Source organism: Tenrec ecaudatus, chromosome 4 (genome assembly GCF_050624435.1).
Source record: "Tenrec ecaudatus isolate mTenEca1 chromosome 4, mTenEca1.hap1, whole genome shotgun sequence".
Taxonomy (NCBI): domain Eukaryota; kingdom Metazoa; phylum Chordata; class Mammalia; order Afrosoricida; family Tenrecidae; genus Tenrec; species Tenrec ecaudatus.
This window is the reverse complement of record NC_134533.1, coordinates 103,162,986-103,173,772: the sequence shown is the minus strand read 5'-3', so window position 1 is coordinate 103,173,772 and position 10,787 is coordinate 103,162,986. Positions and strand designations below refer to the sequence as shown.

The window sequence follows — 10,787 nt, the reverse complement described above, 5'->3', positions numbered from 1 at the left end:
CACGGAAACTAAGACACTCATAGAACATTCGCATAAAAAGACCATGAAAAGATCAATAATGGAAGCTCAATCGATGTGAAAGCATTGATGTTATACAAACAATAAACACTTATCATAATATAATTTTTAATTAAATGCAGAGTATATATTTAAAAGTTGTTCACGTGAAAACCAAATAATAGACTTCTTATTTTAAAAAAGGACAACCTAGAAAGACACACTATATAAATCCTCTACAATAAAAACAGGAGAAAATCGATGTGAAATAAAAACCTAGGATCCTAAATCTCTGAGGAGCGAGTGGAAGCTGAGTGAGCCAAACTGTCCTCAAAGAGAAAGCACAGCAGATAAGCCTCTGATGAACTCCCAGGTGTCAGTGGGAAAGAAGGAAAGACAGACCTGAAAGACACACCGTAGCACACAGGAAGGATGCTATCGTGGTGAGGAGACCGTTCTGGGTTCTCTGAGTCTCCTGACACTCTGAGGGTTACAGACCAACGCATTCATTAGTAGACTGGGGCTGCCAAAGTCTGAATTGTGTAGCTTTCTTTCCCTCGCAAATCGCCCCCCCACCCCCCATTCCCGGCCCGGTCTTTTCACTAAGTAATAGAAGAAAACGAGCAGGGGGGGACTATACACTCCTGTAGGGTTTTTGGTTGGTTGGTTGGTTGGTTGGTTAGTTAGTTAGTTAGTTAGGTTGTTGACATCACCAATAGATTAGGGTTGCCAGAGTAGACATGGTCATTTTCTTCTTACTTTTAAAAAATGTTGATTTTCTTTTCTTAACTAGGCAACATACTCTCTCATTCCAAAGCAAAAAGAGAAAACCCCAGGAAGCCAAGACAAAGGAACAGGGCTAATACCACCACCATCACCACACACACATAAACGCCCACTGTGCTACACAATAGAAAGGAGTTGTAGAACCCATCCAGGTGGTATGATGGTTATCCCTGGAGCTGCCATCCAATGGTCAACAGTTTAAAACAAACCAGCCAGCTCCGAGGAGAGACTGGGCGTTCCAGTCGTATAAATAGTTACCATCTCAGAAACCCACAGAGGATCACTATGAATCAGTGTCGACTCGATGACAGTGAGTATGAGTTTGGTTTGGGTTTGAGGTTGCCAGAGTCAAGCACAGCTTTTGAAAACAGCATAGCAGTGCTGGAGGGACAGGGTTGTCATAACAGGATTGGGGCTTAAAAACAAAGAAATAAGAACACCAATCGCAGAAGGATGCTAGAAAGGCAAAGCCCACATATTTATGGTCCCTGGGATTGCAGCAACTTCTGAAAAGACCTGCTTGAAAGTTGGCAATACTCTGAGGGTACCAGGCCTACCAATCTTTGTTTGTTGTCTATGTGTGTGTGTTAACTTGTTTGCTTGATTTTTGCTATTGTAGGTTTTCCCTAAAAAAAAAACCAACTCATCTCTGTCTTGTTCCACCTGATAGAGACAATTCTTCCCACATGACCTAACTACACTTGCACCCCGAACAGCTGTACCAAGAAGACAAAGACTACTATCTATTCCAGTGTGATCCACCTGATCAAAATTTAAAGACAAATTTAGAAAACCACAGAAACAACAGACAGTTACAGTCCGTACAAAGAACAAGACAGAATAGTACAAATAAGTGACAAACATATGGAACAAAAACCTCCCTGAGGAAGATAAGGTGTTGGAACTCCCAGAAAAGGAATTGAAAAGAATGATTCTTAGGTATGTTCAATGGTTGGGAAAAAGGATGGCGACAGCTACAAGAAATACACACACACACAGAAAACTATAGAAGAATTCAAGATGACACTACAAGATTATCTGGCAAAATTAATGAAAACCTAGAAACCATAGAAAAATACAAATAGAAATCCAGACGATAACTACAAAGATATTAGAAATAGAAAATAACTTTGAAAAGCAAAGTGGTAGAAATGGAATGTAATGTTGAATTAGCAAGATTAAAGATAATTCTCAACACCAAACTCTAAAGCTTCAGAATTATGCAGCGTACTATCAAAAGGAATACAATACATGTGATAGACATTCCAGAAAAGGAAGAAATTAACAACAACAAAAAGCAAAGAGAAAATTGTCCAAAATATGCTGGAAGAAAACTTCCCCACCATCGGGAAAAAGCAAAAAATCACCAAGAACCCGAAAGAACCATTAGGCCAGGTCCCCAACAGAAAAGCACCACCATATGTCATAATAAAGCATTCCAAAATCAAGCACAAGGAAATATTTGTGAGAGCAACTTGAGAGGGGGGGGGGGAAACCCTACAAATTGGAGCCTAGATAAGTAACACCTTTCTCAGCAGAAACCAGAAAGGCAAGAAGGCAATGGGATGCTATACATAAAATTCTGAGAGGAAAAAAAAAACAGGCAACAAGAGTCCTATAATCAGTAAAATTGCTCATTAATTAGAAAGAAGGAAAAAGATGACATTTCCAGATAGGGAGAAATTAATTAAATTCATAAAGCAAGACCAACCTTATAAAAAACATGAAAGGTAATTCTTTGGATAGCAAAGGACATCACAGATATTCTTTAATAACATCAGACATCAACCTGAGTTGAACACAGAAGACAACCCAATCATCCTAGTAAACAAAGTAAAATAAACTTACAAGGCTAAAAAAGGGAGACAGAAATACCAATCTGCAATGAATTTAATTAAGAAACAGAAAGATGAAATCAAGCAGAAGCAAAATATTCAGATGGAGAAGTTAGGTAGATTTCAAGAAAACAAATGGTGTTAAAGACAACATTAGTAAATGGAGGCATTTTTGGAGATAAATAGTTCAATGGAGACCAGACCCACACTCTAGGTTTCATCTTCCTGTTGACAAGACACATGGAGCTACACTGATGGAACCAGATCCCTGGAGCTGGAGGAGTCACATGGAGACCCACACCAGTGCTGAGATGCTTCCATTGGCACTGGATCCACAAGACTTTCTACCCATTTGCCTGTGATCTTCCATTGCATGTGTTGTCTGAGTCTGAAGAGAAATTTATAAACTGGCATGGGACATATGGGCTAATATCAGACTTATGGATTTGATCTGGACTGTGCTGGGATGTTTTCTTAATATATAATCACTCTTTAATATAAAGCTCTCTCTTATACACATATGACTGCCTATGATTTTGTTTCTCTGGTCAACCTAGAATAACACACCACTTCTACTCAAACTATTCTAGAGTATAGAGTAAGATAGCAAACTTCCAAATTCATTTTATGAAGTGAGCAAAATCCTGATACCAAAATGGGTTAGAAGTATTACCAGAAGAGAAATTACAGATCAATAGCCCTTATAAATATATATGTAAGTTTATCAGCAAAATCCTAGCCAAAAGAAGTGTTACAGCTCTTTTAGAATTTGTCTAGCAGGTTTTCTGGTTTTTCCGGAAAACCCCAAAGAGGAAAAAAAAAGAAAAGGCATCACAATCAAATAGGAGTCATATCAGATATGCAAGGATGATTCAACATTACAAAAGAAATCAGTGTTTTTCACCATATAAATAAATCAAAAGTCCTAAAATATCTTATCAATTGATATAGAAAATACATTTGACTAAATTCAATACCCATTTCTAATAAAAACACACAACAAAATATAAATAATAAAGGGCACATACACAAAACCCAAGGCTAATATCTCACTCAAAGGGGAGAAATTAAAAACATTCTCCCTGCAACTGGGCACGAGACAAGGATGTCCTTTTCCACCACTTGCATTCAATATTGTACTGAATTATTAGCCAGAGCTTTTAGACAACAGCACCAAAATCAAAGGCAAATTGACCAAGAAGAATTAAAACTAGTTTCAGATGATATAATTCCATAAATAGAAAACTCTGAAGTCTTAAGAAATTTGTCAGAACTAATTAAAAGATTTGACAATATGGCAGGGTAAAAAATTAAAATACAAAAATCAATCAGAATACTGTACAGTGATTAAGACTTCTCTAAAGAGGAGGTCAAGAAAACAATATAATTATAACCAGCCAAAAGATGAAATCCTTAAGAATTAACTTAATCAAGAAACAAAAGATTGTACCCAAAAAAGCCTATAAATCACTAAAACAAGTAAGTAAAAAGTTCGATGTAGGTGAAAGAAGAAATCCATGTTAATGGATAGAAACATTTCACACAAAACTATATGTAAATTTAGTGCAATCCTTATCCAGAGCTCTGCATTATTCTTCAAAGATATTGAAGAAAATCATCACTAACTTTATATGGAAAGGAAACAAGCAAATGGTGGTAGCAAAATTGGATTTCCATTAGAAAATTGAAACAGGACCCATACTCTACCCAAAAAAATAATCCCAATATGTATTACAGACCTAAATATAAACTCTAGAACTTTAAAGATCAAGAATAGGAACAGACTTAGGGCCCAAATACCTGGCATGACTCAACTCAACCCAATGCACTTTGAGTTCATTTGATGCATAGCGATACTATAGCACAGGGTAGGGCTGCTCCTGTAAGTTTCTGAGACTGCAACTCTTTGTGGGAGTAGAAACCCCCATCTGTGGGATATAAAAGACTTTTCCCCAGCTTTGTCTCCCCCGAAGATATGCCCAACGTTAGAGGCTGCTTGCCAGCACATGGTAGGCGGTCAGATGTTTAGAGATATCCTCCCTGAAGGTTTTTGCCATCAGACTTCTGTCTGGTCCACTGTAGGTGGGATTCACACCCTACTGATCATTGTTTCTATGGAGATCCAGAGAACAGGTAAAATCTGCTCAGTGACATCCAAAGTTAGGCTGCCATCCTGAATTGAGGATCCGCCCATCTTGTCACATGTATACCCCAACCCCTCCCCTTCCTATTGCATGTATACCCCTAGATCGTGCCCCTCTCATTGCTGTATTACCTATAGTATAACCCCTTCCTGTGATGTATATCTTTACTTGTAACTAGGGGTCTTGCAAACCCCCCAAATATATATAAGCTTTGGTTAGCAATAGAGAGCTCTTGCTCACCCGGTCCTCGCTCCCCTGTTCCCTCTCCCGTTGTTCTCCTTCCCCTCCCTCTCCTGTCCTCTTTTCCTGGGTTCTCCTGCCCTGTACCACCAAGAGGGGCTGAGGTGAGCATGCTACCATGAAATGTGTCTGACTCCTTTATTTCACTCTCTCTTCTATTTCCCTTATTCTCTATGACTTTACTATAACCTTTACTTATCACTGTACAATTGCGCCTACGGGACCCTTGATGATTTGTTAGGGATGGCTCCCCTGACATCCATCTTTCTCCCAAGGAGCAGCTAGTGATTTTGAATTGCTGATATCTTGCGGTTATCGGGGCAACGCATAACTACGACACCCCCAGGAATCCTGAGGATGCATGTCATGAACACATTATCAAACAAAATTAAAAACACACACAGCAGAAGACAAAATAAATGACCAGGCCTCTTAAAAATAAGACACTTATGTACATCAAAAGACTTCACCAAACAAGTAAAAATTTTTGAAAACTTGCAGATTGAAAAAATAACTGGCAATGACAGATCAGACGAGAGTCTCATATCTAAAAGATATTAAAAACTTCAATATTTCAACAAGAACAAGATTAATAACTCAATTTTAAAATGGACAGAGAATATGAGCAGACAGTTCAGGCGGTCCACAAAGAGAATTCCTTATAATCACTAGCATTCAAGAGATGCAAATCAATAACAATGAGCTACCATCTTAATCCAGAATTGATAGCAAAGTTCAAGTAAGCAGAAAACAATAAATGCTGCAGGGTGTGTGTTCACATCATCCACTGCCGATGGAACTGTAAGACAGTACAGCCACTGTATGGCACGTCCTCAAACAACTGGGACCAGAGACATCATATCCGCTAGCAACCAAGCTACTGGGTGTAGACCCCACAGAAATAAGGAACAAAGAACGAACAGACACGTGCACACCAATGTTCATCCCAGCACTATTCCTAACAGCAAGGACATGCCCGTCTGTGAATACTGGATACATAAATGTACATGCACGCAATGGAATACGATGCCTCACTAAAGAATAACTATGAAACTGTGAAACACCTCATGACCTGGATGAATTTGAATGACATTATGCTGAGTGAAGCTAATCAATCACAGAATGAGAAATGTTGTATGAGATCATTGATGTGGGGAAAAAAATTAAGAAAAGGTTTTCATGCCATAAGAAACAGACTGATTTTTACTAGGGACAGGTGAATGAGAAAACAGTGGACTAGAGTGTAGACAGGTATAAACTTGTGTGAGTGGAAAGACATTATCTTAAAAGAGGGAGGTAGAGAGGAAAAGGTGCAGGTGGGAACAAGGTAAAGCTATGGAGAGGGTTGACATGTTGTTTGGGTGGTTAAATGTAAAAAGGATCATCTGATTAAACAAATAATGTTTTTTATAAACAGAGGAAATCACATAGAAAATTCAATATTTAGAAGTGAGTTGTAATGAATATGTTAAATGTTAAATTTTATGTGATATGACTTAGCTATATCTTTTTAAAAAATTTTATACACACCCTTCAAGAGCCAATTCTCACTCCTGGAGGAGCTATCCCCCTGCTGAGAATGTCTACCCAAATCTATCTACCAATTTACAGGAATTGCAGGACACAGAGCAGCATATTAAACACCACCACAGGGATGCAATCAGCAAATGCCAGAGTTTGTGCACATTATTTTTTTAAAAACTGAAGATAAGCAAAATGTTTTTTTTTTATGTCTACCTATGGTGACGTATTGAACTGGTCATATCTACCGCATTAGGCCTCATTAAAGTGTTAAAAATCAGATTTCACGTTGAAAACTTAGATGCACTACACTCAAGACATGGCATGGTCAGCCTCCTCGTGTGCATGTGAAAGGTGCACTATGAATATCGAAGACAGAAGGATTGATGTCTTTTAATTATGCTGCCATTACTGAAGACTACTGCCTATACCATGGACTTCCGGAAGAATGAATTAATGTGTCTTGGAAGACATAAAACCCGACTGCTCTTATAACTAAGTATTGTATGACTTTGTTTCACATGTGTTGAATATGTGATCAAAAGATCCAGTGTCTGAAGAAAAATATTATGTGTGGTGAAATAGAAGGTCAGTAAAAAAGGAGAAGACCTTGATCAGATTACTTGACACCTAGTCTGCAATAATAGGCTCCAATTTAGCAGTGATCATGAGGATCTCACAGGACTCGGCAACATTTTGTGCTATTGGACCAAGGAGTCCTGGGAGCTGACTCGATGGTATCCAGCAACAACTGGGCGAAGGGAGCTAAGCTGGAGTGGACAGAGAAGCTAAAGCTCATGTTTTTTATCATATTTTGTAGACTCACCTCAGCTATTATTATTTCCAATAATTAAAAGCTAAATATAAATTTTTAATCTCCAATATTTGAAAGCAGTAATAAAATAACCTCACCTGGGTAGAGTACAAGAAAAAAAATCCTTGATTTCTTTTTCAACAAATACACAACTCCACTACCCAAAAAGAGTGTAGGGATGTATAGAACAAAAGAGACTTAAAAGACAAATTAACCCATTGATTTTTTTCCAATATTGATTTAAACAAATTAACTGTCAGCTCTTTTCTTCATACGATTTAAAATTTTAATACTATGATACTACTCTACTCTTAACATCTTGGGCAGGATAATGGTATTGTCAGTCTATATTTAAAATGTGCCTGTCTTTTGGCTTAGAATTATGAAGAGTCCAAGCTGCAAAGAGACCTCCTCCAAAGAAGGAAAGAGCAATGAAGAAAACACTGAGTCTGATACCAGGGGTCAGGGACCATCAGTGTGTTAAAGTAGATCTGGACTCACACCAGCCTGTGTGATCATGAGATGTTGATGGGATCTGATATCAGGCATCAGAAGACCCAAAACAATCATATCCATGTGCACAAGGGGGGGTCAGAGTGGAGACCCAAAGCTCATCTGTAGACAACTGGACATCCCCTCACAGAAGGGTCACAAGAAAGTGATGACTCATCCAGGGTGCAGTGTCACACCAACAGAATATACAACATTCCTCTAGTTCCTTAATGCTTCCTCCCCTCCACTATTATGACCCCAGTTCTACCTTACAACTCCTGCTAGACTGGAGCATGTACACTGGTACAGATGAGCTCTTAGCATACAGAATCCAGGACAGATAAACCTCTCAGGAAAAATAACAGGAGTATCAATACCCTGAGGGTTGGACAAGGTGGGGAGAGAAGGGGGAGAAAGAGAACGGATCACAACTATCGACACATGACACCCCACCCCGACCCCAGGGGGATGAGCAGCAGAAACATGGGAGAATGGAGACCGTGGACAGTGTAAGATATGAAAAAATAACAATTTGTATCTTATCAAGGGTTCATGGTGGTGGGAGGGCTGGGGAAGGAGGGAAAAAGTAGGAGCTGCCACCAAGGGCTCAAGTAGAAAGAACATGTTTTGATGATGATGGCAACATCTGCATAAATGTACTTGATACAGTTTATAGATGGATTGTTATAAGAGCTGTAAGAACCCCAATAAAATTATCAAAAATAATAAAAATAGAGGAAAAACACAAACCAAAAAAAAGTAGAACGGGACTCATCAAATACAAAGATCTGAAAATTTGATGTAATTAAGAATAAGCCAAGATGGCCCAATTTCAATGAGAACAAAGAAAGTAGTTGTGGCTGGTTATCATCAGCTATAAAATTCAGGGAAATGTACCGAAGACCACGTTAGAGAAGTAAGACACATCATCTGTAAAGACTAGGTACCAGAAAGGACATCATGATTGGTAAAGGGCCAAAGAAATGTAGAAAACACTCAGCGAGATGAAAAGACACAATAACTGCAGTCATTGATTGATTCAATCAGAGTGGGGTTGGGTAGAAGAAGAAATGTAGGTTAAAGCTCTCTCCTTCTATCGTGAAGATGGCACAGGACAAGCATCATTCAGCTCTGTTCAACATAAAGTTGTGAGTCAAAGCCAACTTGAAGGCAACTAACAACAAAATACAGACATGATCTTTAATTAACCTGCCATTTCTGGTAACGAGTCTGCTCATATACTTTAATGACTAGGGAGAGCTCAGGGGCCTCAGTCACTTAATTTCAGTCTAAGATCTGAAGAAAACCTAGAGGGGGAAAAAATGCTGCTCTCAAGGATACTCAGTGGAAACAAAATTAGCATCCCTTTAGATGAGAGAGGTGAGATAAGAATGGATGAGGAAGATAGGCCATGAAGGTTCCAAACTTTCCAGAGAGAAAAGATTTCCCTTCGCAGATATGCTAGAACAAGAGAAACAACAAGTTGTGTTTATTAATACTTGTCAACATCCTTTTATTAACTTAACAGGTTGATAGATTGTTGTTAGGTGTTATCCAGTTGGTTCCAACCCATAACAACCCTATTCACCACACAAAGAAATATTGCCCATGTCTTCTCAGTCCTCATAATTATTCTATGCTTGAGCCCATTTAAGAAGAGGAAATAGAAATAAACTTAATTAAAACAAAAAAAAGGACCCTATAGCCCAACCACTTCCATCCTCCATGGGTAGTGGTTAAGAAGTGCAGGCTATAGAATGAGTCGGGCTCTGCAATTTATTACTGTATTATTCTTCCAAGTTACTAGACAACTTTATGACCAAATGTATCATATTCAAAATGAGGTCACTAATGTACTAATTGAATCTACAAGAAGTAAATTTATATATATATATATATATATATATATATATATATATATATATATATATATATAGAGAGAGAGAGAGAGAGAGAGAGAGAGAGAGAGAGAGAGAGATCCTTTAGAACATTGCCTGGCACAGAGTAAGCACCCAGTGTTAGCCATCATCATTATCAAACATTGTCATCTCCATAATCTTGTTGATTCATATCACCTACTCATACAAATTCATATAGACATATGTGCACACCTTTTCATAAATCGGAAGATGTATTTTTAATCTTTTTATTAGGGGCTCATAAAATTCTTATCACAATTCATACATACATCAATTGTGTAAAGCACTTTTGTACATTCGTTGCCCTCATCATTCTCAAAACATTTGCTCTCTACTTAAGCCCCTGGCATCAGCTCATTTTTCCCTTCCCTCCCCTCAACCCCCCCTCCCTCATGAACCCCTGATTATTTATAAATTATTATTTTGTCATATCTTTCCCTGTCCAACATCTCCCTTCACCCATTTTTCGGTTGTCTGTCCCCCAGGGAGGTCACATGTAGATCCTTGTAATCGGTTACCCCTTTCCAACCCACTCTCCCTGTACGCTCCCAATATTGCCACTCATACCACTGGTCCTGAAGGGATCATCCACCCTGGATTCCCTGTGTTCCCAGTTCCTATCTGTATCACTGTACATCTTCTGGTATAGCCAGATTTGCAAGGAAGAATTTGGATCATGATAGTGGATAAGGGGCAGGGTGTGTGTGTGGGAAAGCATTTAGGAACTAGAGGAAAGTTGTATTTTTCATCGTTGCTACATCGCACCCAGACTGGCTCATCTCCTCCCTGAGGCCTCTCTGCAAGGGGATCTCCAGTGGACTACAAATGGGCATTGAGTCTCCACTCCACACTGTCCCACTCATTCACTATGTTAAGATTTTTTGTTCTGATGATGCCTGATACCTGAGCCCTTCGACACCTCGTGATCGCACATGTTGGTATTCTTCTTCCATGTGGACTTTGTAGCTTCTCAGCTAGATGGTTGCTTCTTTACCTTAAAGCCCTTAAGACCCAGACGCTATATCTTTTGATAGCCGGG

The 10,787-nt window shown here is 38.8% G+C and overlaps 1 non-coding gene across 1 annotated transcript; it reads left to right on the top strand.

Moving 5' to 3' along the window:
* The first annotated feature begins 3,364 nt into the window (after positions 1 to 3,364).
* Positions 3,365 to 3,425, top strand: LOC142447544 (U7 small nuclear RNA). The gene has a single exon (XR_012784230.1). It is a non-coding gene; the product is annotated as a U7 small nuclear RNA (small nuclear RNA).
* The last annotated feature ends 7,362 nt before the right edge of the window (positions 3,426 to 10,787 follow it).